Below are 25,129 nucleotides of genomic sequence, written 5' to 3'. Positions count from 1 at the left end.
AAGATGTCCCGATCGATCGGGTCCGATCACGTCATTTTCAAAGTATCAGAATCGGCAAAAAAATATCGGACATGCCTTTTTTAAATATATATATATATTTTAATTAAATCGTTTTCTAATTGTATTTAACGTTACAGACAAAATGTCTTACACTCATCCAGAGTCTTTAGTTTTGGCTTAAAGTAGGGCTATCAAATTTATCGCGTATCGGTAATTAATGTTTTTTTAATTTAATCACGTCAAAATATTTAACACAATTAACGCATGCGCTGCACGACCCACTCACGTATTGTCGCGCTCAATCTATAATGGCGCCGTTTCACTTATATATAGAAATGAAAGGAAGCGTAAGATGAGTAGAGTGAGTTTTGGCAGTCTTTAGAACCTTTTTTTAATTGGCTAAAGCCTTACAATTCCCCTTTCAATAATTAGGACTATCGTGGGAAGCAATGTGGGGAAGAAAGATAGTAGTTGATCTTTTTCTTAACACCATGTGTTATTTTCCAACACAGAGAAGATATATCAATTGGTGCCACTATGCACAGTCATGGGTGCACTTCCCATCATGCATTTGGACAGAACCGTTAAATGGCTACAGTATCATTTACTGAAAGCTGAACAAATACCCTAGATGGCAATATTTAGTCTCAATATACAAAGTCACATTTATCCTTTGAGAATTACAAGTCTTTCTATCCGTGGATCCCTCTCACAGAAAGAATGTTAATAATGTAAATGCCATCTTGAGGATGTATTGTCATAATAAACAAATACAGTACTTATGTACTGTATGTTGAATGTATATATTCGTCTGAGTTTTATTCATTTTTTTCTTAATGCATTGCCAAAATGTATATGATCGGGAAAAATTATCGGGAATGATTGGAATTGAATCGGGAGAAAAAAAAAAGGCAATCAGATCGGGAAATATCGGGATCGGCAGATACTCAAACTAAAACGATCGGGATCGGATCGGGAGCAAAAAACATGATCGGAACAACCCTACCTATCACCTTAGTTTACCATCGGGTTAGTACTATTGAGCCCCTTCGACCTGCTGTCATGGACCCATTTTGTTATTTAAACTTTTCCGCTACCGCATGCTTTTTTTTTTTTTTTTTTTTGCACAAACTTTTGTACGCATCCCTCGGTTGTAGTCTGCTTTGAGGTTCAACTGTGTTTCCGCATTTGCCGACCCTAATATGCCACTAGTTTATTCATAAATGAACAATTAAAAGCAGGCTGGTCTGGACCTTGATTTTTCAGTGCAACACCATACTTTTGAGAAGATTTGGGCCCGACCTCCCTCAATCATACTCTTTTTATTACGAATATCCAAATAGGTAGGCTTGTGCCAGCCCACAAATGAACCCCGTAACCTGTGGAAATTCCCTGCCCATTTGTGAAAAATACAAACTATAAACAATAAATTCTTATCTCTTCATCATATCTTAGAGAAGAAAAGTTCAATTTGCTTATGCATAAGCGGAAGCACTGTAATAGAACAGCAATTAACAAATACGTATACTGTAATATCCGAACTATAAACTGCTACTTTTATCCTTCAATTTGAATCCTGCAGCTTATTGTCCAGTGCCATTTATTTGTTGATTTATTTGGGTTAATAGGTAACACTTATTTTGACAGTGGCGTCATAAGACTGTCATAAGACCGCCTTAATTACGACATGACACTGTCATGGGCATAAATGAATGCTTATGACAGATGTTATTAAGTATCATCCAGCAAATTTTCTTCACTAACTCCATTTATGTCCAGCTCGGATCTTTTACATCCATTCAAAAGTGAGATAATTTGCCGGATGACACTAAATGACATCTGTCATAAGCAATCTCATGTCATAAGCATTCATTAATGCTCATGACAGTATCATTTCATCATTATGTCGTATGGCAGTCTTATGACGCCGCTGTCGAATAAAGTGTTACCGGTTAATCGGGGTGGGAACCTCTTGGTACCTCATGATCCGATACGATTGGTGATACAAAGCTCACGATAACGATGAGCTCACAATATGGCAATACAACGATTATCAATGCATTGGTCAGGGAATCATTGTAGGATAGTCTTTAAAAAAAAAAGTAATATACAGAAAAACAAGCTTTTTTCATTCTTTGGCTGTGAATTGGAATGAGTTTATCACTAGTAGACGTCCAACCTGTTTGATTTGCTGGCTATCTGGCCCTCGTCCTTTTCAGGTTGAAATGTTACATTAAAAAAACAAAGAAAAAAACACACACAAGTAAAAGGCTTTTGTTTGTATGGATGCAAAAATGTCTAAATTAAAAAAAAAACAAAAAAAAAAAACTTTTTTTGCCAAATAACAGGCAGTTGGCCAAAAATGACCAGATCATTTGTATGTAAACATAGAACATATGAACATAGAACAGTCTAGATTCTTGGTTAAAAGCAAAAAAACGGGCAGTTATCATTCACTTTACCTAAATATTTTGAGCTAAAATTACGCTATTGTGTTAATCCAACGTGACGACTATCACAAAACAAAGAGCTTTTAAAGTTGAAAATTCTTGAAAATAAATGCGTACATCACTGAATTTCTATAGATATGAACATAGAACAGTCTAGATTCTTGGTTAAAATAAAAAAAATAAATAAAAAAAAGACTGGTAGTTATCATTCATTTTGCGTAAATATTTTGAGCTAAATTTACGCTATTGTGTAAATCCAATGTGACAGCTATCACAAAACAAAGAGCTTTTTAAGTTGAAAATAAATGCGTACATCACTGAATTTCTATAGATATGAACATAGAACAGTCTAGATTCTTGGTTAAAAGCAAAAAACCCAAAACAAAACAAAAAAAACCCTGGCAGTTATCATTCATTTTGCGTAAATATTTCGAGCTAAAATTACGCTATTGTGTAAATCCAACGTGACGGCTATCACAAAACAAAGACCTCTTTAAGTTGAAAATTCTTGAAAATAAATGCGTACATCACTGAATTTCTATAGATATGATGAGAACAAGTATTTGATACACTGCCGATTTTGCTGATTTTCCCACTTGCAAGCCATGTAGAGGTCTGTAATTTGTATCATAAGTTCTCTTCAACTGTGAGGGACGGAATCTAATACAAAAATCCAGAAAATTACATTGTATAATTTTTAAATAATAAATTTGTATTTACCTGCATGAAATACGTATTTGATACATTACCAACTAGTAAATATTTCAGCTCTTAGTTCTTTTTTAAGAACCCCTCCTGTTCTCATCTCATTACCGGAAGTAACTGCACCTGTTTGAACTTGTTACCTGTATAAAAGACACCTGTTCACATGCTCAAACAAACAAACTCCAACCTCTCCACAATGGCCAAGACCAAAGAGCTGTGTAAGGACATCAGGGATAAAGTAATAGACCTGCACAAGGCTGGGATGGGCTACAGGAAAATAAGCAAGCAGCTTGGTGAGAAGGTAACAACTGTTGGAGCGATTATTAGAAAATGGAAGACGTTCAAGTTGACGGTCAATCTGCCTCGTTCTGGGGCTCCATGCAAGATCTCACCTCGGAGGGCATCACTGATCATGAGGAAGGTGAGGGATCAGCCCAGAACTACACGGCAGGACCTGGTCAATGACCTGAAGAGAGCCGGAACCACAGTCTCGAAGAAAACCATCGGAAACACATTACGCCGTCATGGATTAAAATCCTACAGCGCACGCAAGATCCCACTGCTGAAGCCAGTGCATGTCTAGACACGTCTGAAGTTTGCCACTGACCATCTGGATGATCCAGAGGAGCAATGGGAGAAGGTCATATGGCCGGATGAGACCAAAATTGAACTTTTTGGTCTGAACTCGGCTCGTCGTGTTTGGAGGAAAAAGAAGGATGACTACAACCCCAAGAACACCATCCCAACCGTGAAACATGGAGGAGGAAATATTCATTTTTTGGGGCTGCTTCTCTGCCAAGGGTACAGGACGACTGCACCGTATTGAGGGGAGGATGGATGGGGCTATGTATCGCAAGATCATGGCTGACAACCTCCTTCCTTCAGTGAGAGCCCTGAAGATGGGTCGTGGCTGGGTCTTCCAGCATGACAACGACCCAAAGCACACAGCCAAGGCAACTAAAGAGTGGCTCCGTAGGAAGCATCTTAAGGTCCTGGAGTGGCCTAGCCAGTCACCAGATCTGAACCCAATAGAAAATCTATGGAGGGAGCTGAAAGTCCGTGATGCCCGGCAGCAGCCCCGAAACCTGAAGACTCTGGAGAAGATCTGCATGGAGGAGTGGGCCAAAATCCCTGCTGCAGTGTGTGCAAACCTTGTCAAGGACTACAGGAAACGTTTGGTATCTGTAATATCAAACAAAGGTTTCTGTACCAAATATTAAGTTCGATTTTTGTGATGTATCAAATACTTATTTCATGCAATTAAATGCAAATTTATTATTTAAAAATCATACACTGTGATTTTCAGTTTTTTTGTATTAGATTCCGTCCCTCACAGTTGAAGAGAACTTATGATACAAATTACAGACCTCTACATGCTTTGCAAGTGGGAAAACCAGCAAAATCGGCAGTGTATCAAATACTTGTTCTCCCCACTGTAGAACAGTCTAGATTCTTGGTTAAAAGCAAAAAAAAAAAAAAAAAAAAAGGGCAGTTATCATTCATTTTACGTAAATATTTCGAGCTAAAATCACGCTACTGTGTAAATCCGGCGTTTGAACGCGTGTGTTTAAATATGTCACAGTGAAAGACAAATGCTCTGCCTGGGTCGGCCCCCAACGGGAAAGCGTGGCGCAATGTTCGTGGGAGCTGTCTCGTAAACTGATGGTGAAGTCTATGGCTTATCTATGAAGAAATGCCATGTCAAATTTAGTGGGTGGCGGCTTATAGTCAGGTGCGCCTTATATGCGACAAAATCCCAGTATATGAAATATATTCCGTCAATACACACCACTTTTCAATGCTGTAAAGTACAAGGAATTCAAATAAAACCAACACAGTACTTCAAGTTACAGTAAAGCAACGCTTGTAAAATTGAAACGTTTTGTCATGACATATTTTTCCAGTTGAAAAAGAGTTTCACGAAATCTTCACCGCTTTAATCTTCCTGATTTGCTACTAGAATGTGGCCGGTTTTATCCTCCCTGGCTGACTCAAACTGGAAGCCTATCCTGTTCCAGCTGACGAGGCTGTTAAACACATGTTGAATTGAAGACAGATACTCGCAGAGAAGCTACGGCCAAAAATAACAACTGGCTTTAAAGAAAAAAATGTCCTAATGGCTGCGTGACATTAGGGTTTAGTCTATGTGAGTCGCTATAGGAAAGTGCAGCGCACGTATTTTACATCTGAACAAAGACTGCCAAGGCCTCCGAGTCCGGCGAACGCGTCCATTAAGGCAGGCCGGTGACAGCTCATTGGCTAATTCTTAGTGAAAGGGGTTTCCTGGGTGATTTTACTTTTTGTACCCGTTCACATTAGCCATTCTTTTTATATAAAGTTCAATGAGTCCGCAGACTGCTGAGCGCTTTGTAGACATACAAAGGTTGGGGTGTTTCTGCCGCCCCCAAGTCAGATTGCTGTCTTGCTGAGTCCTTGTGGTCCACTTGCCTCTGCATTATGAAAAGATTTAGCATTAGAAAAACATGTTTTCATTATGTTTGTTGATTGGCTTTAAAATTGTATGGCATTGTGTCATTTGAATTTATGAGGGTAGATGCAATATATCTAGAAAAACAACAATCAAAATAGCAGTTATTAACTCATTATCTGCTAATGTTTCAGTGCCATTGATGCCGCTTGACGTCCAAACCATTTGAACTGGGAGGGGTGAATACAGTGGTATCTCTACTTACAAACGTCTCTACTAGAGATGTCCCGATTCGATATTTGGATCGGATCGGACGCCGATATGGGCTAAAAAATGCGGATCGGTATCGGATCGGCCGACACGGAAAAATGCCAATCCAGACTTCCGATCCAGTTTTTTGAAAATCCGGTCCGGGTTTTCCAGCGCACCGATTTACATAATCCATTCCAGGTTTTGCTTCGGTTTCACAAAATCCGGTCTGCATTTTACGGCACACCTTCAACACACTACATTACCGTCTCCCAATTTACCGAGAGACTTTATCTGTAAAAATGTCAGCTGTGTGGGATCATTTCACCTTAAGGGACGACAAAGACGAAGAGGCAGAGTTCAACATATGCCACAATAAAGTCAAGCGTGGTGGTAAAGCTGTAAGAAGTTTTAATACAACCAACCTAATCAAGCATTTAGCGACATACACATGCATTGAAAACTAGCTGCGTTAGTAAACAGCCGCCATCTTAAAGCAGGAGACTTCCCTTGTAGGCTGTTGTAGTGAACCTTCCAAGCGAACCTAGTTAACTTTTTATCTAAAATACTCCTAAATCGGCAAAATCTTGACTTGAATCTATCTTCAAAACAGTTTTAAAACTTTCACATGTCAATAGTAGACAGAAGGGAAATTATGGAATAACGGGAGCAATTTTAACAACTTAAACAGTTGATTCGCAAAATTAAATTAATTGGGTGTTGTAATACCCTTTAAGAAAGAAATTTTGGGATACAAAAGGCAAAAATACAGTATGGCTGGTACTCGCAGCTCCCAGAGTTTACTGAACGTAACATACTTATAGCTGCTCTGCCACTGGCTATTGCCTAGCATTCCTGGCATCCCATTGGCTAAAAGGCATCTCTACTGTATGTGTATGTGTGTATCCCAGCGTCTTCATTCGGCACTTGTGTTCGTACAGCTTTACATGAATGTATTAAATTTTATTCATTGTTTTTTACATTACGCACAACTCGGATTTGACGTTTTTTTTTTGTGCAATAATCTAATTGTAATATGTATTTGTTACATGTTTTAATCATTTTGATGTATTATAAAAGATTTATGTTTGAATTTTGAAGGGCTTGGAAAGGATTAGGGCTTTTACATGGAAAACGCGTCTCTACTTACAATTTACAAGCTACGAAGCTACTTCCAGAACCAATTAATTTCGTAAGTAGAGGTACCACTATATATCATGATACTTTGTTATGCCAAACGGTTATTGATATGCTCCTGCCAAGAATTGATGTATCGTTTTAAAGAGGTGTCACTGTTTAAAAAATTCTAAAAAAGCAACATAAAGTGGTATGAAAAAGTATCTGAACCGTTTAGAATTTCTCACATTTCTGCATAAAATCACCATCAAATATGATCTGATCTTTGTCAAAATCACACAGATGAAAAAACTGTGTCTTCTTTAACCAAAACCACCTAAACATTTATAGGTTTTCATATTTTAATGAGGACAGTATGCAAACTACGATAGAAAGGGAAAATAAGTGAACATTCAAATGTAATATTTTGTGCCCCCCTCCGTTTGGCAGCAATAATTTCGACCAGACGCATCCTGTAGTTGCAGATCAGTCTGGCACATCAAAAAGGACTAATTTTGGCCCATTCTTCTCTACAAAACTGCTGTAGTTCAGTCAGATTCCTGGGATGTCTGGCATGAATCGCTGTCTTTAGGTCATGCCACAGCATCTCAATGGAGTTTAAGTCTGGACTTTGACTTGGCCACACCAGAACGTGTATTTTGTTCTTCTGAAACCATTCTGAAGTTGATTTACATCTGGGTTTCGGATCATTGTCTTGTTGGAGCATCCGTCCTCTTTTTAGCTTCAACTGTCCGACAGACGGCCTCAGGTTTTCCTGCAAAACATCCCGATAAACTTTTGAATTCATTCTTCTATTAATGATTGCAACTTGTCCAGGCCCTGAGACAGCAAAACAGCCCCAAATCATGATGCTCCCTCCACCATGCTTCACAGTGGGATGAGGTGTTGATGTTGGTTAGCTGTTCCACACATGACGTTGTGTGTTACTCCCAAACAATTCAACTTTGTTTTCATCACTCCACAAAATATTTTGCCAAAACTGTGGAGTGTCAAAGTGTCTTTTAGCGAACATTAAAAGGGCAACAATGTTTTTTTCTACACAGCAGGGGCTTCCTCCGTGGAGTCCTCCCATGAACATCATTCTTGACCATAGTTTTACATATAGTTCATATGTGCACAGAGATATTGGACTGTGACATGGACTGATACTCTTGGGTTCTTTTTTACCTCTCTGAGTATTCTGTGCTGAACTCTTGGCGTCATCTTTGGTGGACGGCCACTCCATGGGAGAGAAGCAACAGTGCCAAACTCTTTCCATTTGTAGACATCTTGTTTGATTGTCGATTGATGAACATCTAGACTTTTAGAGATGGTTTTGTATCCTTTCCCAACTTTATACAAATCAACAACGCTTGATCGCAGGTTTTCAGACAGCTCTTTTGGCCGAATCATGATGCACATCAGACAGTGCTTCTCATTGAGACAATTCTTACCATATGTGTGTTTTATAGTGGGCAGGGCAGCTTTAAACCACTTATCAGTGATTGGGCACACACTTGACTTAAATTGTTTGCTAAAAATTGGTTTCAATTGCTCTTTAAGTCTCCTTAGGCAGAGGGTTCACTTACTTATTTTCCCCCCTTCTGTTATTGTTTACATGCTATCCTCATTAAAATATGAAAATCGATAAATGTATGGGTGGTTTTAGTTAAAGCAGACACTGTTTTTACATCTGTGTGATTATGACAAAAATCAGATCACATTTGATAGTGATTTTATGCAGAAATGTGAGAAATTCCAAAAGGTTCAGATACTTTTATATATCACTGTACAAGTTGCTACCAACATTTTCCACTAGAATAGTGTTTTGGCTGACATTGACTGCGCTTGGCGCCCAATCCATTTAGACCAGGAGGGTCGGATGAACGTTCATTCATTCGAAACCACAGCTTTCCGATTTTCGGGGCATTTCCAGATCGCCTCCTGTTGAGTTCGAGTCACTGTCTATTCATTTTCGGAGACAGGGATTATTTTGTGTGCTTTGTTATGTTGTTGGTTACACTGTAATTTGTCTTTATTATGTACCAAAATAATAGAAGCAGGCATGTCTGTGATTATTGTTTAGTATGTTGTATAAAAATACTATTTCCCTTTAGCAGGCAGTGAGTTAAAATGTCCCACCCACCAGCTTTAGGCACATTTAAACAAATTAAAACACAATTTTCAACCTCATTGTCAACATATTTGAACACACACACACAAAAAAATGACAAGCATTATATTCTGATAATGACTTAAGCAATTACGCTGTCAGGCTAACCATACAAGATCTCAATTTCCTGTGACCAAAATTATCCATTTAATTTTAATTTGCATAAATCAATTTGCTCACACAGCAATTGTCACACCAGTTGAAAATTCATGTTCGGCCTTAACTCTTTCACTGCCACTGAGCAATGTTTTTTCGTCAACGATGATGATAACGAAAATATTTCGTCAAAGAATATTTTTTTCATAACAATGACGAGACGATAAAGAGCTAAAATGTGTTTTGGGAGACAAAAACATAACGAAATAAAGGCCATTTTTCGTCTGACGAGACGAGAACTGGATGAAAATGTGCAATAGTTTCCGTCACATGTTCATAATAGGGGACATTTTTATGTGTTGTTAGCCTGCATCTTAGCAGTGTTTGGTTGTGTCAGTCATGTGACGTGCTGCACACCACCAACTCACCCACTAGTGTCTTCTCCAGTCTTTCCATTGCTTGTTTTGAGACACAGACTGTAAGATTTGTCTTCTTTTCTTGGCAAAAGAGAATCTAATGTTGCTTTAACCTTTAAGGTCTGTGCTGAGTGATCATCACATGCAACTCGTAGCGTTAGCATAACATTCGCGTTAGCATTAGGCTAATGCTAACAGCGAGCGTCCTCTTAAACTCTCTGACTTTTTTTTTTTTTACATACAGTTCGTGGCGTGCGTCTCGGTGGGTGTCTACAAAAATAATGAATTTTTTTCCTGCTGAGTGTGTATTATCACCAAGTTGGTGTTTTCCTTGTAGACGCCACAATATGTGCTGGTCTGTTAGTGTTCATTCGAAATACAGTGATCCCTCATTTTTTGCGATTAATGGGGACCAGAACCCACTGCGAAAAAGTGAAAAACCGCAAAGTAGCGCCCCCCCCACAATTTTTTTTGTGTGTGTGTTCAACGTATTTATTCAGGTTTAACATTGGAAAGAGATACATACAGTATAAGACGTTTTTTCACTTTTTTCCCCAAAGTATAATTAAAAAAAAAAAGTATACACTCAATATTTTAATAAATGGTTTTTAAGCTCTTCAAATGCAATAATTATGATAAGTTACGAACATCTTACTGTCCGAAATTTTTTTAAAGAAGAATAAAGGAGGAAAATGCTTGGCTTTATTAAATACTTCATTGAGTGAGTCCACCCAAATCCGCTAAAGCTGCTCACTTTGACACAATGAGTTGCCACAGCGACTGTTTAACAAGTTAAACGAGGATTGACGCATGCGGCACTTTCAAGTACGCGTCTCTGGCAAGATCAAACCCAAACGTCTGTCAACCATTGTTGACTTTAATAAGCAACTCTAGTGCACTGCCTGACCGACAAAGAGCAGGGAGAGGGAGTCTATGGTGTTTTACTTATATAGCGCTTTTCCACCTTTCAAGGCGCTTTACACTAAATCACCATCTACCTACTGGTGACGCAGCACCAGGAGCAATGTGGGGTTCAGTATCTTGCTCAAGGATACTTAGGCAAGTTCATCAGGGCAGAGAATTGAACCCACAACCTCTGGGTTGGGGGACAACTACTCTACCACTGAGCCACGCCATCCCCCGAGACTATGCGATGGCTCGGGACAGCTCATCTGTACTTTTTTTTTTTTTTTTATCAATTGAAAAAAAATCCGCGATGGACTGAAGGTATGAAGTTTGAAGCGTGAAGTAGCGACGGATCACTTTAGTTGGAAACCTTTATTTCTTTATTTTTGGAGTTTTTTTTTTTTTTTTAATTTTACAGACGAAAACGTTATTAGTAAATGTCGACTAAAACTAGACGAAATTAGTCTTGGATTTTCGTAAAGAAAAACTAGAAGAAGACAAACACATTTTGAGATGACTAAAATTTGTTTAAGACTAATAAATATTATCGTCCAAAAGGCTACGACGAAAATTCAAAGGGCTGCCAAAAACAACACGGCTACTGAGGATGATAATTCATTCATCTGCTGTGAATTTAATTGACTTTTTTACTTGTAGACATCAAATCCATTTGAACTGGGAGGGTGTAAACCTTCCCACTCCAAATTGATTAGACTTTAATTGCTGTCAATGGTAGCCAATGAGTTAAAAATCTTTATTTTTCCTAAATTGATTGACTAGTCAACCGCGTCAGGTGATGCGTTTGAAATCGCAATTGTGACTTCTTACTGTTTATATGTGAACAAACCTGTCCCAGTTCTCTGCCATTGCAATGAATTCCATTATCATTAGTTTATCACTAGTAGACTTTCATTCGCTGCCAGCCTCCAACTTCAAATGGACTGGATGTCTATTGTTGTCACTGGCAGTTAATGAGTTAACTCTGTCTGATACATTGAAAAGCATAAAGGCGACTTTTTAGGATTGCAATGTGAACAATCGTGTTCCAGCTCTCTGCCATTCACGAAATAAACGCCGTATCATAACACATAGTAGTATACATAATAGTTTATTATATATTTTAAATAATGACAACAATAATACCCCCCCCCCACCCCCCACCCCCAGCCACCGCGAAAAAATGTGGTGTGCTGCCGGTGGGGTTCTCTATCACTAGGCTTTTTTGCTCTGGTTAGGAAACAACATTTTGTGTCTTTATAAAGATGTGTTGTTCCAATGTTGATTTGTTCAGAGCATAAATGACCAAACAGAACGGTATTATTTTCAATTAACACCACAACCTAACTACATGTCTTTATATAATCCTAATAGGTGACAAGTAGCTAAACACATTTAGAGGCAACCAAAGAGAATTAGCATCTTAGGGAGTTGCGCCAAAGCACTGTTAATGATTTTAACTCACATGGTTGCGCACTTGGCAAGTGGCTCCCCAAAACACTGAGCAGAAAATTAGCCCCAGGGCGGTCTCGGCTCTCTAATTGGGCCCTCGCCAGGGGACAGCCTCGGATAATATGACACAGTGGACACACACAAAGGGAGGAGTGGGAAAAGTTTATTGTTGTTGAGGGTAAGGCTGTCATGATTCGTTGACTGATTATCAAATTTATCGAAAACTACTTTGATTGTCGCTGAGTTTTCTAGAGACTTTTTTTTACCTACATATGGTCTAAATCCTATTTCTGACATTTTCATTTTAATTAATTACTAGCAGTAATGCTCAGGTTTGTTAACATGAACGCAATACAACCGAATTAACAGATAAAACATACTTTCCTTTGTGATGCAGCTGTAATGTAGTAATAGTAAAAGGACACTATAAAGGGGTTAATTCGCAATCACTTTTGTATCACTGTGCACAGTGTTGTGGCAAGTGACGTGGAGAAGAATCAGTGAGACAGTTTTTATGTTTCACACTTGTGTTTCTCTTGTGCCCCATAGACTGCACGACCCCAAGAGACAGCGACAGAAAACACAAGAATATAACAACGGCAACCACCACTCCCTGTCATGGTTGCAACTAGGGTTGTTCCGATCATGTTTTTTTGCTCCCGATCCGATGCGATCGTTTTAGTTTGAGTATCTGCCGATCCCGATATTTCCCGATCCGATTGCTTTTTTTTTTGCTCCCGATTCAATTCCAATCATTCCCGATAATTTTTTTCCCGATCATATACATTTTGGCAATGCATTAAGAAAAAAATGAATAAAACTCGGACGAATATGTACATTCTATATACAGTACATAAGTACTGTATTTGTTTATTATGACAATAAATCCTCAAGATGGCATTTACATTATTAACATTCTTTCTGTGAGAGGGATCCACGGATAGAAAGACTTGTAATTCTTAAAGGATAAATGTGACTTTGTATATTGTGACTAAATATCGCCATCTAGTGTATTTGTTGAGCTTTCAGTAAATGATACTGCAGCCATTTAACTTCTGCCCAAATGCATGATGGGAAGTGCAATCATGACTGTGCGTAGGGCTACCAATTGATATATCTTCTCTGCGTTGGGAAAGAACATAGGTAGTTTCCCTATGAAGAAACCCTTTCTTCCCCACATTCCCATGTTATATTTAAATGCTGAGAGAGGTATTGTAAGTCTTTAGCCACATAAAAAAAGGCCCAAAGGCTGTCAAAATTCTCTCTAGGCAAGGCAAGGCAAATTTATTTATATAGCACAATTCAACACAAGGCAATTCAAAGTGCTTTACATCACATGAAAACCATAAAAATCACATTTAAATCAACACAACGTAAAAACCAAGACAAAAGATCGCATTTAATCACAGAATAAAAATAAATAAATAAAAATAAAACAAAAATAGAAATAAAGCAAAAACTACTACTAATAATAATCATTGAAATCAGCAATGGAGATAAGCACAAGAGGAATAGAAGGCAGGTAGATTGAAATATATAGACAGTTATGGATATGCAGTGCTAAACAAAAGCGTTTTTAGCCCTGATTTAAATGAGCTAACGGTTTGAGCATACTTCAGACCTTCGGGTAACTTGTTCCAGAGGTGAGGAGCATAATAACTAAATGCTGCCTCACCCTGCTTGGTTCTTGTTCTTGGAACATGCAGAAGACCCGTTCCAGACGACCTTAAGGGTCTAGATGTCTCATAGGAATCTAACAAGTCAAGCATGTATTTTGGTCCAAGGCCATTAAGTGTTTTGTAGACGAGCAGTAGTATTTTATAGTCTATCCTTTGACTCACTGGAAGCCAGTGTAGCGATTTCAAAACCGGTGTAATGTGGTCCAGCTTCCTTGTATTTGTGAGGACTCTGGCTGCAGCATTCTGTACTAGCTGCAGCTTCCTGACTGATTTTTTATCAAGACCTGTAAATATACCGTTGCAGTAGTCCAATCTGCTGAAAACGAATGCATGCATAAGTTTTTCCATGTCTTGTTGAGTCAGAAGCCCCTTAATTCTGGTTATATTTTTTAGGTGGTAATAAGCGGATTTAGTGACGGACTTTAGATGGCTATCAAATTTTAGGTCTGAGTCAATAATTACGCCAAGGTTTCTGACTTGATTTGTAGCTGTAAGTGACATTGTGCTAAGTTGGCTGCTTATCTTTGACCTTTCCTTTTTTGGCCCAAAAATGATCACCTCTGTTTTCTCCACATTTAACTGGAGAAAATTCTGGCACATCCATTCATTGATTTGATGAATGCATTTACTCAGGGAGACTAAGGGACTATAATCATGTGGGGACACAGAAATGTACAGTTGTGTGTCATCTGCATAGGCGTGATAGGAGATGTCATACTGTTCCATTATCTGAGCTAACGGAAGCATATAGATGTTAAATAAGAGTGGTCCAAGAATTGACCCTTGAGGGACTCCACACGTGAATTTGGTTCGTTCTGACTGATAATTTCCGATTGACACAAAGAAATCCCTATCATGTAAATAGGATGTGAACCACTGAAGAATAGTGTCAGTAAGCCCTACCCACTGTTCCAATCTGCTGAGTAGTATGTTGTGATCAACCGTGTCAAATGCGGCGCTGAGATCCAATAGTAGCAGAACAGATGATTTGCCTGCATCGGTATTCCGACGAATATCATTTAGGACTTTGATAAGCACGGTCTCGGTGCTGTGTTGTGGCCGAAATCCAGACTGAAATGAGTCAAAAAGATTGTTTTGGATCATAAAAGTCTGGATCTGTTCAAACACAACCCTTTCGATAATTTTCCCCAGGAATGTCAGATTTGATATTGGCCTGTAATTACTAATGGTTGAGGCATCCAGATTAGGTTTTTTTAGGAGAGGTTTTATTACTGCAGTTTTTAAAGTCTGAGGAAACTCTCCTGTTTGGAGGGAAGTATTTATAATCTGAAGTATGTCTGGGGCTATGCAATGAAAAACAGTTTTGAAAAAGTTTGAAGGAAGGATGTCAAGGCAGCATGTTGTGGGCTTTAGTTTCGACACAATTTCTGTTAAAGTGGCATAGTCCAAGAGGCTAAACTGTCTAAGATTGACGTGGGGGACATGTTGGGAGGCATTTAGTGTAACATTTGTTAATCCGGAGTTGCACACAGTCTGTCTAATCATTAGTACTTTGTGTGTAAAAAATGCTGCGAAATTATTACAGGACACCTCAGATGCCAATTCCTGAGGTATTGATGCTTGTGGGTTTGTCAGTTTGTCAACAACAGAAAATAGTGTGCGAGTATTGTGGGTGTTTCTACTAATGATCTCTGAAAAATATGATTGTCTAGCATTTTTCAGTTCCTGGTTGTATTTGCGAAGACTCTCTTTGTAGATATCATAAAAAACTAGGAGTTTGTTTTTTCGCCATCTGCGTTCTGCTCGTCTACAAACTTGCTTTTGTTTTATAGCTAGTATGGCATTTCTCCAGGGTGACCTCTTCTTTCTTGACAAGGTTTTTGTCTTAATCGGGGCAATAGTGTCCATTACAGTCATCACACCGGAACTGAAACTGTTTACAAGTTCTTCCACTGGAGCTATTGTAGGGGTTAATAATGAGGCATAGGCCTGTGTGAATAACGCACATGTGTTATCACGAATGTAACGCTTCCTAATAAACTCTGTTTCCCTTTTCAGAGGATGGACAGGGGTGGTCATTTTAAACATAATGCAGTAGTGATCAGACAGAGCAACATCATTCACTGTGACCTCAGAGATGTTAAGACCTTTGGATATTATTAAGTCCAGTATGTGCCCTCTGTTATGTGTTGGAACTGTGACATGCTGAGATAAACCAAATGTATCCAAAATATTTAAAAGCTCTCTAGCACATCCTTCTTCAGGATTATCAACATGAATGTTAAAGTCACCCACTAAAACAACACAATCAAAGTCCATGCACACGGAAGACAGTATTTTGGTAAACTCATCAAAAAACATTGTGTTATACTTCGGTGGTCTGTAAATTGTTACCAAGGCAGCTCTGCAAGGGCTTTTTAGCTGAATGACAATATACTCAAAGGAATCAAACTGACCACATGAAATATTCGTGCATTGAAAACTGTCCCTGATCAGACTGGCAACCCCACCTCCTTTCTTATGGGTTCTTGGCGCACTAAAGAAATTGAAGTTTGCGGGGGTTGCCTCGATCAGAACTGTCGAACTCTTATCTTGATCTAACCAAGTTTCTGTTAGGAACAACATGTCAAGGTTATGTTTGCAGATAAAATCATTAATTAAGAAAGATTTGCCAGCTAAAGATCTAATATTTAGCAGAGCCAATTGGAGATGCCAGACTGGATTCACTGGTGAGCTTTGGGAATGACATACTATGTTTAACAGGTTGGCAGAATTTATTGAACGTTTTTTATTTCTCACCAGTCTAGCCCTTTTTTTGTTGTTTATCACCACTGGGATTGTTGAGCATACATACTGTACTCCATAAGGCCCCGGCTTTTGCTGGGACAGAAAAGTCTTTGTAATGTTTTCACAGCCTGGACCCGGTGCACATCATATTGGTGTCGCAAACATGGCTCCCTCCATAGAAGGATAATACCGTGTAGTTCCAGAGTTGTAGTGCTTTGGCTTTGCCCCGAGAGAATTCCAGTGGAGGCTGGTTGGTTTGTTGCCATCTTCCCCTGGCACCTGTCGGGTGTGGCAGGTACAGGGTGGAAGCGAAGACATGAACTTGAGGAGATCAAGAGACTGGTTAACCTTGCTATCTAGACCCATGGAGTCCCAATCAGGTTGACTCATTATTCCATCCAAACTAAGTCGTCGGCGGGGTGGCTTCCGGGACTGTGGGGATTTAGGCCTTGATGAGGCCTTAGCCTGACTGAGTCGGAGGAGTGGTGGCGTCTTGGAGTGTGAGGATTTGGTGCTGGATGGGGCCTTATCCTGGAGTCTGCGGCGTGGTGGCGTCTTGGAGTGTGAGGATTTGGGGCTGGATGGGGCCTTAGCCTGGAGTCGGCGGCATGGTGGCGTCTTGGAGTGCGAGGATTTGGTGCTGGATGGGGCCTCGACAGCAGAGGATTGCACGGTCGGGTCGTTCTCCTCCTGTTGAGGTGATGGAGCCACTTCTTGAGTTTCGTCTGAAGGGGGTCGATCACCTGCTACCAGGGTCTCCTTCCGTTGAGGCAGTGGAGCCTCAGCAGAGGAGGGTTGGTCACAGCCTGGCGGGGCTAGCTTAGTCACTTCCCCTTCAGCGACTATCGGCTCCATTTTTGGAGGAGAGATTGATCCTGCGTGCACACTGTCTGATTCAGCACTCATCCCAGCCATCATGTTTATCCGATGTTTTGGGACAGCTTGCCTCCTTTCCTCGAGATAAGCAGACTGTCTGTGCCTCAAGAGATAAAACATGCTGCTGCTTAGTAACCGCACTCCTGACTTATTTAGGTGAAGGCCATCGTTCTTAAAGACTCTACTCATTATACGCTGCCTTTTAGCGCTATCTATAGATAAAACGGTGTCTTTATAGATTGAACGCGACAATGCGTGAGTGGGTCGTGCAGCGCATGCATTAATTACTTAACGTGATTAATTTTTAAAAAATTAGTTACCGCTGTTAACGCAATAAATTTGATAGCCCTACTTTACGCCAAAACTACTCTGGATGAGTGTAAGACATTTTGTCTGTAACGGTAAATACAATTACAAAACGATTTAAATAAAAAATATATATATGTTAAAAAAAGGCATGTCCGATATTTTTTTGCCGATTCCGATACTTTGAAAATGATGTGATCGGACCCGATCGATCGGCATCCCGATGGATCGGGACATCTTTAGTTGCAACAACTGCCCATGAACCATTGCGTGCGTAACACATAACAAATAACAGTCACTACAGTATAAATAACCAGCCGAAATTAATCCCTTAGTAATATTCCGGATTTTTACATTTTTATCCAGCGTTTTATTGTTCAGTCCTCAAACCCACAGCGTATCATCACAGTATATTTAAGTTTGAAAGCCAACTGCAATAGCAAGAAACGTGTCTTTTGCACTGCCGCGTTCACAATTAAGGAGTTTTGAATTCATTTTCCGCACGAAATGGAGGGCTACAGGGATCAAACCCATCTAGGAACACTCCCAGACACATAAAGTACAATTGTGTAAAATTTCGTCATATTAGCCCAGCCGTTTCTGAGTCAATGGGGAATGAACACAACAACACGCACGTACACAAAGACAAAGTTCTTTTTATATATAGACAAGTTTCCTAGGCTTTACTTCCTTATGTCCGCTAGCAACTTCCGTTTTAGAATTTCTCCATCCAAAACAACAGTGGAGCTGGAGTAACATTACTCGTCAAAATCAAAAGAAAATTTGGAAATACCGCATCCATCTGCCATCATCATGACAGGGGAGGACATGTTCATGAAGGCAGATGTGGAACCAAGCTTGTGCCACCACAAAGACCGAGTGTTTTTGTAGCCATGTTGCCGCTGTGTTTTGGAAGGTATGTTCTTCCTATCCCTGTATTTTCATGTGTCCGGTGCTCAAAAAATACTCAAGCTAAAATCTTGCGCATGAAACGACTTGTTGCCTTTGATATTATTATTACGAGGATGACTGCAATTATGATGATCTTTTATTGTATTTACTACAACTACCAGGGGGTGGCCGAGATGCTGGGAAGGACGGTGGCTTGCCTCGCGGCGGACCGTCAACTCGATCCCGAGATCCAACTACGAGCTTTTTAATTGTAGCAACTTTAAGATACGCTATTGGAGCTGGAATTAGCGAGGGCAGAGGGAGAAAGCCAGTCTGGAAGCCGCTGAGGGTCTGCGTTATGTCGGGCCGAAGTTTGGCGAGGCTCTCAAATCGCTGCGGAACTCAGTTGTATGACATCACATTCTTGTATGCTACTATACTAATAATTTTAACAGGGCTGTCAAAATTATCGCTTTAACGGGCGGTTTTTAATTTTATTAATTAATCACGTTAAAATATTTGACGCATTTGTTACACACGCCCCGCTCCAACAGATTAAAATGACAGCACAGTGTCATGTGCACTTGTTACTTGTGTTTTTGGGTGTTTTGTCGCCCTCTGCTGGCGCTTGGGTGCGACTGATTTTATGGGTTTCAGCACCATCGTGTAATTATTGACATCAACAATGGCGAGCTACTAGTTTCTTTTTTGATTGAAAGTTTTACAAATTTTATTAAAACGAAAACATTAAGAGTGGTTTTAATAGAAAATTTCTATAACTTGTACTAACATTTATCTTTTAAGAACTACAAGTCTTTCTATCCATGGATCGCTTTAATAGTTAATAATGTTAATGCCATCTTGTTGATTTATTGTTATAATAAACAAATACAATACTTATGTACAGTATGTTGAATGTTTATGTCCGTCTTGTCTTATCTTTCCATTCCAACAATAATTTACAGAAAAATATGGCATATTTTATAGATGGTTTCAATTGCGATTAATTGCGATTAATTAATTTTTAAGCTGTGATTAACTCGATTCAAAATTTTAATCATTTGACAGCCCTAAATTTTATTAATTGTGATTTATTGACCTGTTTTGCACATGCACCAATCGTTTTAAATAAAACAAGAAATGGAATCATGTTGTCCAAATGTTTTATTGCGATCAATATCTGTAATAAAAAAGAATGACATACTATTTTTACATATGACATAGTATTTCCTTGTAATAACAAAATCTGTGTCAGGGTTGTAATTTTGTTCACGACTATCAACGAATTGATAAGAACAATCATACAATCTCATCTACGTCTAATCTACGTCGTGCTGAATCCATTTTTGGAGATCCTTGGGTTCTCCTGGCTTTGCCGTTTTAACTTTGTCAACACACTGCTTACTTCAACCGAAATTCATGTTGTTCTTTCTAAACCGAAAGTTCGGATCATTTTCCAAGATGGCGCCGCCCATGTTTCGCTCAGGAAACTTGTATATAAGTACTGTATAGATTATTGTCTATTTAAAGTAAAGGATATATGATATTAGGATAAATATAGGAAAAACGCTTAATATTCTCTTTATTGTACATTCTTTTAAATTATTAAATTTTATATATTCTCAAATGATTCTAATTCGGAATAGCAAATATTCCCTTTCATTATAGTTTTCTTCTAATTATTAAATAATTAAAAACAAAATAAAAAAGATAGAGACTCATAATATTCAGATTTTTGGATAATTATTTAGTTACATTTTTTTTTTACTAACGGTTCTTATTAAAAAACAGAAAAATGTTCTATTTCAAAATATATAAAATAAAATTTATATACAGTGCCTTGCAAAAGTATTCGGCCCCCTTGAATCTTGCAACCTTTCGCCACATTTCAGGCTTCAAACATAAAGATATGAAATTTAATTTTTTTGTCAAGAATCAACAACAAGTGGGACACAATCGTGAAGTGGAACAACATTTATTGGCTAATTTAAACTTTTTTAACAAATAAAAAACTGAAAAGTGGGGCGTGCAATATTATTCGGCCCCTTTACTTTCAGTGCAGCAAACTCACTCCAGAAGTTCAGTGAGGATCTCTGAATGATCCAATGTTGTCCTAAATGACCGATGATGATAAATAGAATCCACCTGTGTGTAATCAAGTCTCCGTATTAATGGACTTGGTCTGTGATAGTCTCAGGGTTCTGTTTAAAGTGCAGAGAGCATTATGAAAACCAAGGAACACACCAGGCAGGTCCGAGATACTGTTGTGGAGTAGTTTAAAGCCGGATTTGGATACCAAAAGATTTCCCAAGCTTTAAACATCTCAAGGAGCACTGTGCAAGCCATCATATTGAAATGGAAGGAACATCAGTCCACTGCAAATCTACAAAGACCCGGCCGTCCTTCCAAACTTTCTTCTCAAACAAGGAGAAAACTGATCAGAGATGCAGCCAAGAGGCCCATGATCACTCTGGATGAACTGCAGAGATCTACAGCTGAGGTGGGAGAGTCTGTCCATAGGACAACAATCAGTCGTACACTGCACAAATCTGGCCTTTATGGAAGAGTGGCAAGAAGAAAGCCATTCCTCAAAGATATCCATAAAAAGTCTCGTTTAAAATTTGCCACAAGCCACCTGGGAGACACACCAAACATGTGGAAGAAGGTGCTCTGGTCACATGAAACCAAAATTGAACTTTTTGGCCACAATGCAAAACGATATGTTTGGCGTAAAAGCAACACAGCTCATCACCCTGAACACACCATCCCTGTCAAACATGGTGGTGGCAGCATCATGGTTTGGGCCTGCTTTTCTTCAGCAGGGACAGGGAAGATGTTTAAAATTGACGGGAAGGTGGATGCAGCCAAATACAGGAACATTCTGGAAGAAAACCTGTTGGTATCTGCACAAGACCTGAGACTGGGACAGAGATTTATCTTCCAACAGGACAATGATCCAAAACATAAAGCCAAATCTACAATGGAATGGTTCAAAAATAAACGTATCCAGGCGTTAGAATGGCCAAGTCAAAGTCCAGACCTGAATCAATTAAGAATCTGTGGAAAGAGCTGAAGACTGCTGTTCACAAACACTCTCCATCCAACCTCATTGAGCTCGAGCTGTTTTGCAAGGAAGAATGGGCAAGAATGTGAGTCTCTCAATGTACAAAACTGACAGAAACATACCCCAAGCGACTTGCAGCTGTAATTGGAGCAAAAGGTGGCGCTACAAAGTATTAACGCAAGGGGGCCGAATAATATTGCACGCCCCACTTTTCAGTTTTTTATTTGTTAAAAAAGTTTAAATTATCCAATAAATTTTGTTCCACTTCACGATTGTGTCCCACTTGTTGTTGATTCTTGACAAAAAATTAAAATTTTATATCTTTATGTTTGAAGCCTGAAATGTGGCGAAAGGTTGCAAGGTTCAAGGGGGCCGAATACTTTTGCAAGGCACTGTACATATATATATATATATATATGTATATTCTTTAATCTATGTCTATTTATATATACACATACATATACTGTATATACAGACGAAACCAGGACCCTCAATTTCAAATATGCTATTATTTCTGTCGCCATCAATGGAAGATCACCGATTAATTTGATCATTAATCAAAATACGATTTTTGCCAAAAAATGCATTTGCTTTGAAAACAATGATACAGTTACATAGTTACATATAATTCATAGTACAACTTTTCCAAGTGTATACTTTTTGTTCTCCCTGTGGTAATATACAGATGGCATTCAGACTGACAACAGCTTCTTTGTTGAGACACTCTTGACTGCCATTGACGTCCAATCCATTTTGACTGAAACATGAGTGTCTTGACTGACTCGCTCTATTAGTCTAATGTTCAGTCAGTCGGTTTGACGAGGCCACAGGCGCACGAGGCGGCGGTTGTCCTGAGGCGCTGGCCTCAGGTGCGAACAGGTGTTTGGGTTCACTGCCATGTTGGAATGGGAGCTGTTCCAGGTGCACAGCTGCAGGGTGTGGCTCTCACTCATATGTAGCCAGCCCTCACAGCCGGTGTTGAAATACTGTAACTGAGACGGCGGAAGAAGCAGAGTGAGTGAAATATGGACATGAATTTCTTCTCGCGTTGTCATAATTCAAAACAGAGGTGGGGAACGTACAGAGCCCATGGAACTTCTTGGGTGGATTAAATTGGCCTGGTAGAAAATAGGAAACTGAAACCTAACACATTTTCCACACCATAAGGCCCATCGGAGTATGAGGCACACCTTCAATGAATGGCCTATTTTAAAATTGTTTTCATCTACAGGGAGCAATGTATAATAAGGTGCAGTAGTAGTAGTAGTGGTTGGGGTTGTGTTATGCACCCACTAGATGAAGCTGCGCTAAAAGAAACGTCATGCCATTATTCACCTATATATACATATATATATATATATATATATATATATATATACAGTGGGCAAATAAGTATTTTTGTCACCAATGGGAAAACCCATTGACAGTGTATCAAATACTTGTTCTCTCCACTGTACATATATATATATATATATATATATATATATATATTAGAGCTGAAACGAATACTCGAGCAACTCGAGTAACTCGGGTTTAAAAACTGATCCGAGTAGTTTTATTCACCTCGAGTAATCGTTTATTTTGACAGCTCTAACCATCACGTTTTGCTTGGACTACTTTTAATGCGGGACGCGCTGATGTCACGTACGTAGAGGAAGAAGAAGAAGAGAAAAAAAACTTACTGCAGCCGACAGCTGCTAAAAACGACGCCGACGTTGCTAAATACTAGCCCGCACGATGCTAGTTGGTAGCAGGTAGTGTCTGATGAGTCTCATAGAGACCACATGTATGTTGAACTAGATGTGAAATGACAGACTCGGCCGCGTCTGGGCAGCGTTAGTAAACAGCCGCCATCTTAAAGCAGTAGAGCGCTAAGCGCTAATAAAGAGCGCTAAGTGCTAATAAATAAGATTAACGTAACGTTAGCCCTGCAGAGGGCTAGGTTTCTATTAATTATGACCACTGTCGATGCTTGGCTAGCGTGTCTTACATACAGGCTTTAACATAACATAGCGATGTGGAGTGATGAGGGTGTAAAATAAAAACTCAATAATGCTAACTATCAATTTTAGCTCAGTAGTCATTGCTGGATAAAACACCAAGTAGCACTGGTCCCTAACAGTGTTGTTAATTTTATTTTAAAAAAGTAATTAATTACAGTTGCAAATTACTTCTCCCAAAAAGTAATTGCGCTAGTAACTCAGTTACCTGAATGTAAGAGTAATTAGTTACTTGGCAAAGTAACTAGTGATAATTTTTTTTTTTCTCAAAAAAAAAAACAAAAAAACAAAAAAAAACAAACAAACAAACAAACAAACAAACAAACAAAAAAACAGGTCACACAATGTGAAGTTTAAAGGATTTGGGGGACAATTGGCCCTAGCCCAATTCTTTACCCTCCACTTAACTAGACACAAGGGTATTGCGATAACTAGCTAGTAACCTTTGCTATGTGTGGAAGTCATTTAAAGTTGTGAATCAACCGTTAAAGTTGTTAAAATTGCTCCCGTTATTGCATTAGTTCCCTTCTGTCTACTTTAAACATGTGTAAGTTTTAAAACTGTTTCATCATTTAAGATTTTGCCAATTTAGAAGCATTTTAGATTTAGGGGAAAAAAAAAAAAAAGTTACTTAGGTTCGCTAGGAAGGATCTCTACATCAGGGCCTTCCTGAGAGGTCTACTGCTTTAAGATGGCGGCTGTTTACTAACGCATGTAGTCCTTAAAACATGTTGGCAATGCAGCTGTGTCTGTTTTTGCATCTAGTTCTATAATATGATATCTACCGTGTCATGTGGGCGTAGTTTGTCGGCTATGGCTACAGTCAGGTTTTATTGGAGCCACCTAGCATCGCGGTTGCAACGGCGTCTTCCCCACTGCTGCTCTGCTCTCGTCCCCGTGAGTCCGTTTCTCTCAGACTTTTTTTATTCAACCAACTTAGTAACGCATAGTAACGCACGCCTTTCCCGCCTCAGTAACGGTAACGGCGTTGCCAAGATGAGAAAAGTAATTAATTAGATTACTCATTACTGAAAAATATAACGCCTTTAGTAACGCCGTTATATTGTAACGCCGTTATTAACAACACTGGTCCCTAATGTGCTCCAATACAGCCTGTAATCATACATTTATTTTGAACACTGCAAAAACTCAAAATCCTATCAGGACTTACAATTTAGACTAACTTAAAACTTAACTAGAACTTAAAAATGGCTTGACACAAATAGAAATTCAATGGAAACACGTGGGGAAAAAATCCTAACTTTTAAGTGATATATGTTATCAAGCGTAACGGCATTTTTAGGTATATGTATATATATATATATATATATATATATATTTTTTTTTTTTTTTCAAATAAGATCTAAAGGTTTTTTGAGTGAAAGCAGTGAATTAGTGTTTTTTTTTTATTTTAGTTACATCTGAGATGCAATTGTTGGCTGTTTTCAACAACATACATCGAAAATAGAGACATTGATTGACTGAAAATGGTTCAAGATTAGATGAAATGTCTTGTTTTCTCATGTATATTTATAATTGCTCTTCACCCAAAAATATATTTGTTTTATCCGATTACT

This window comes from Corythoichthys intestinalis, chromosome 5 (genome assembly GCF_030265065.1).
Source record: "Corythoichthys intestinalis isolate RoL2023-P3 chromosome 5, ASM3026506v1, whole genome shotgun sequence".
Taxonomy (NCBI): domain Eukaryota; kingdom Metazoa; phylum Chordata; class Actinopteri; order Syngnathiformes; family Syngnathidae; genus Corythoichthys; species Corythoichthys intestinalis.
This window is presented reverse-complemented; position numbering follows the sequence as displayed.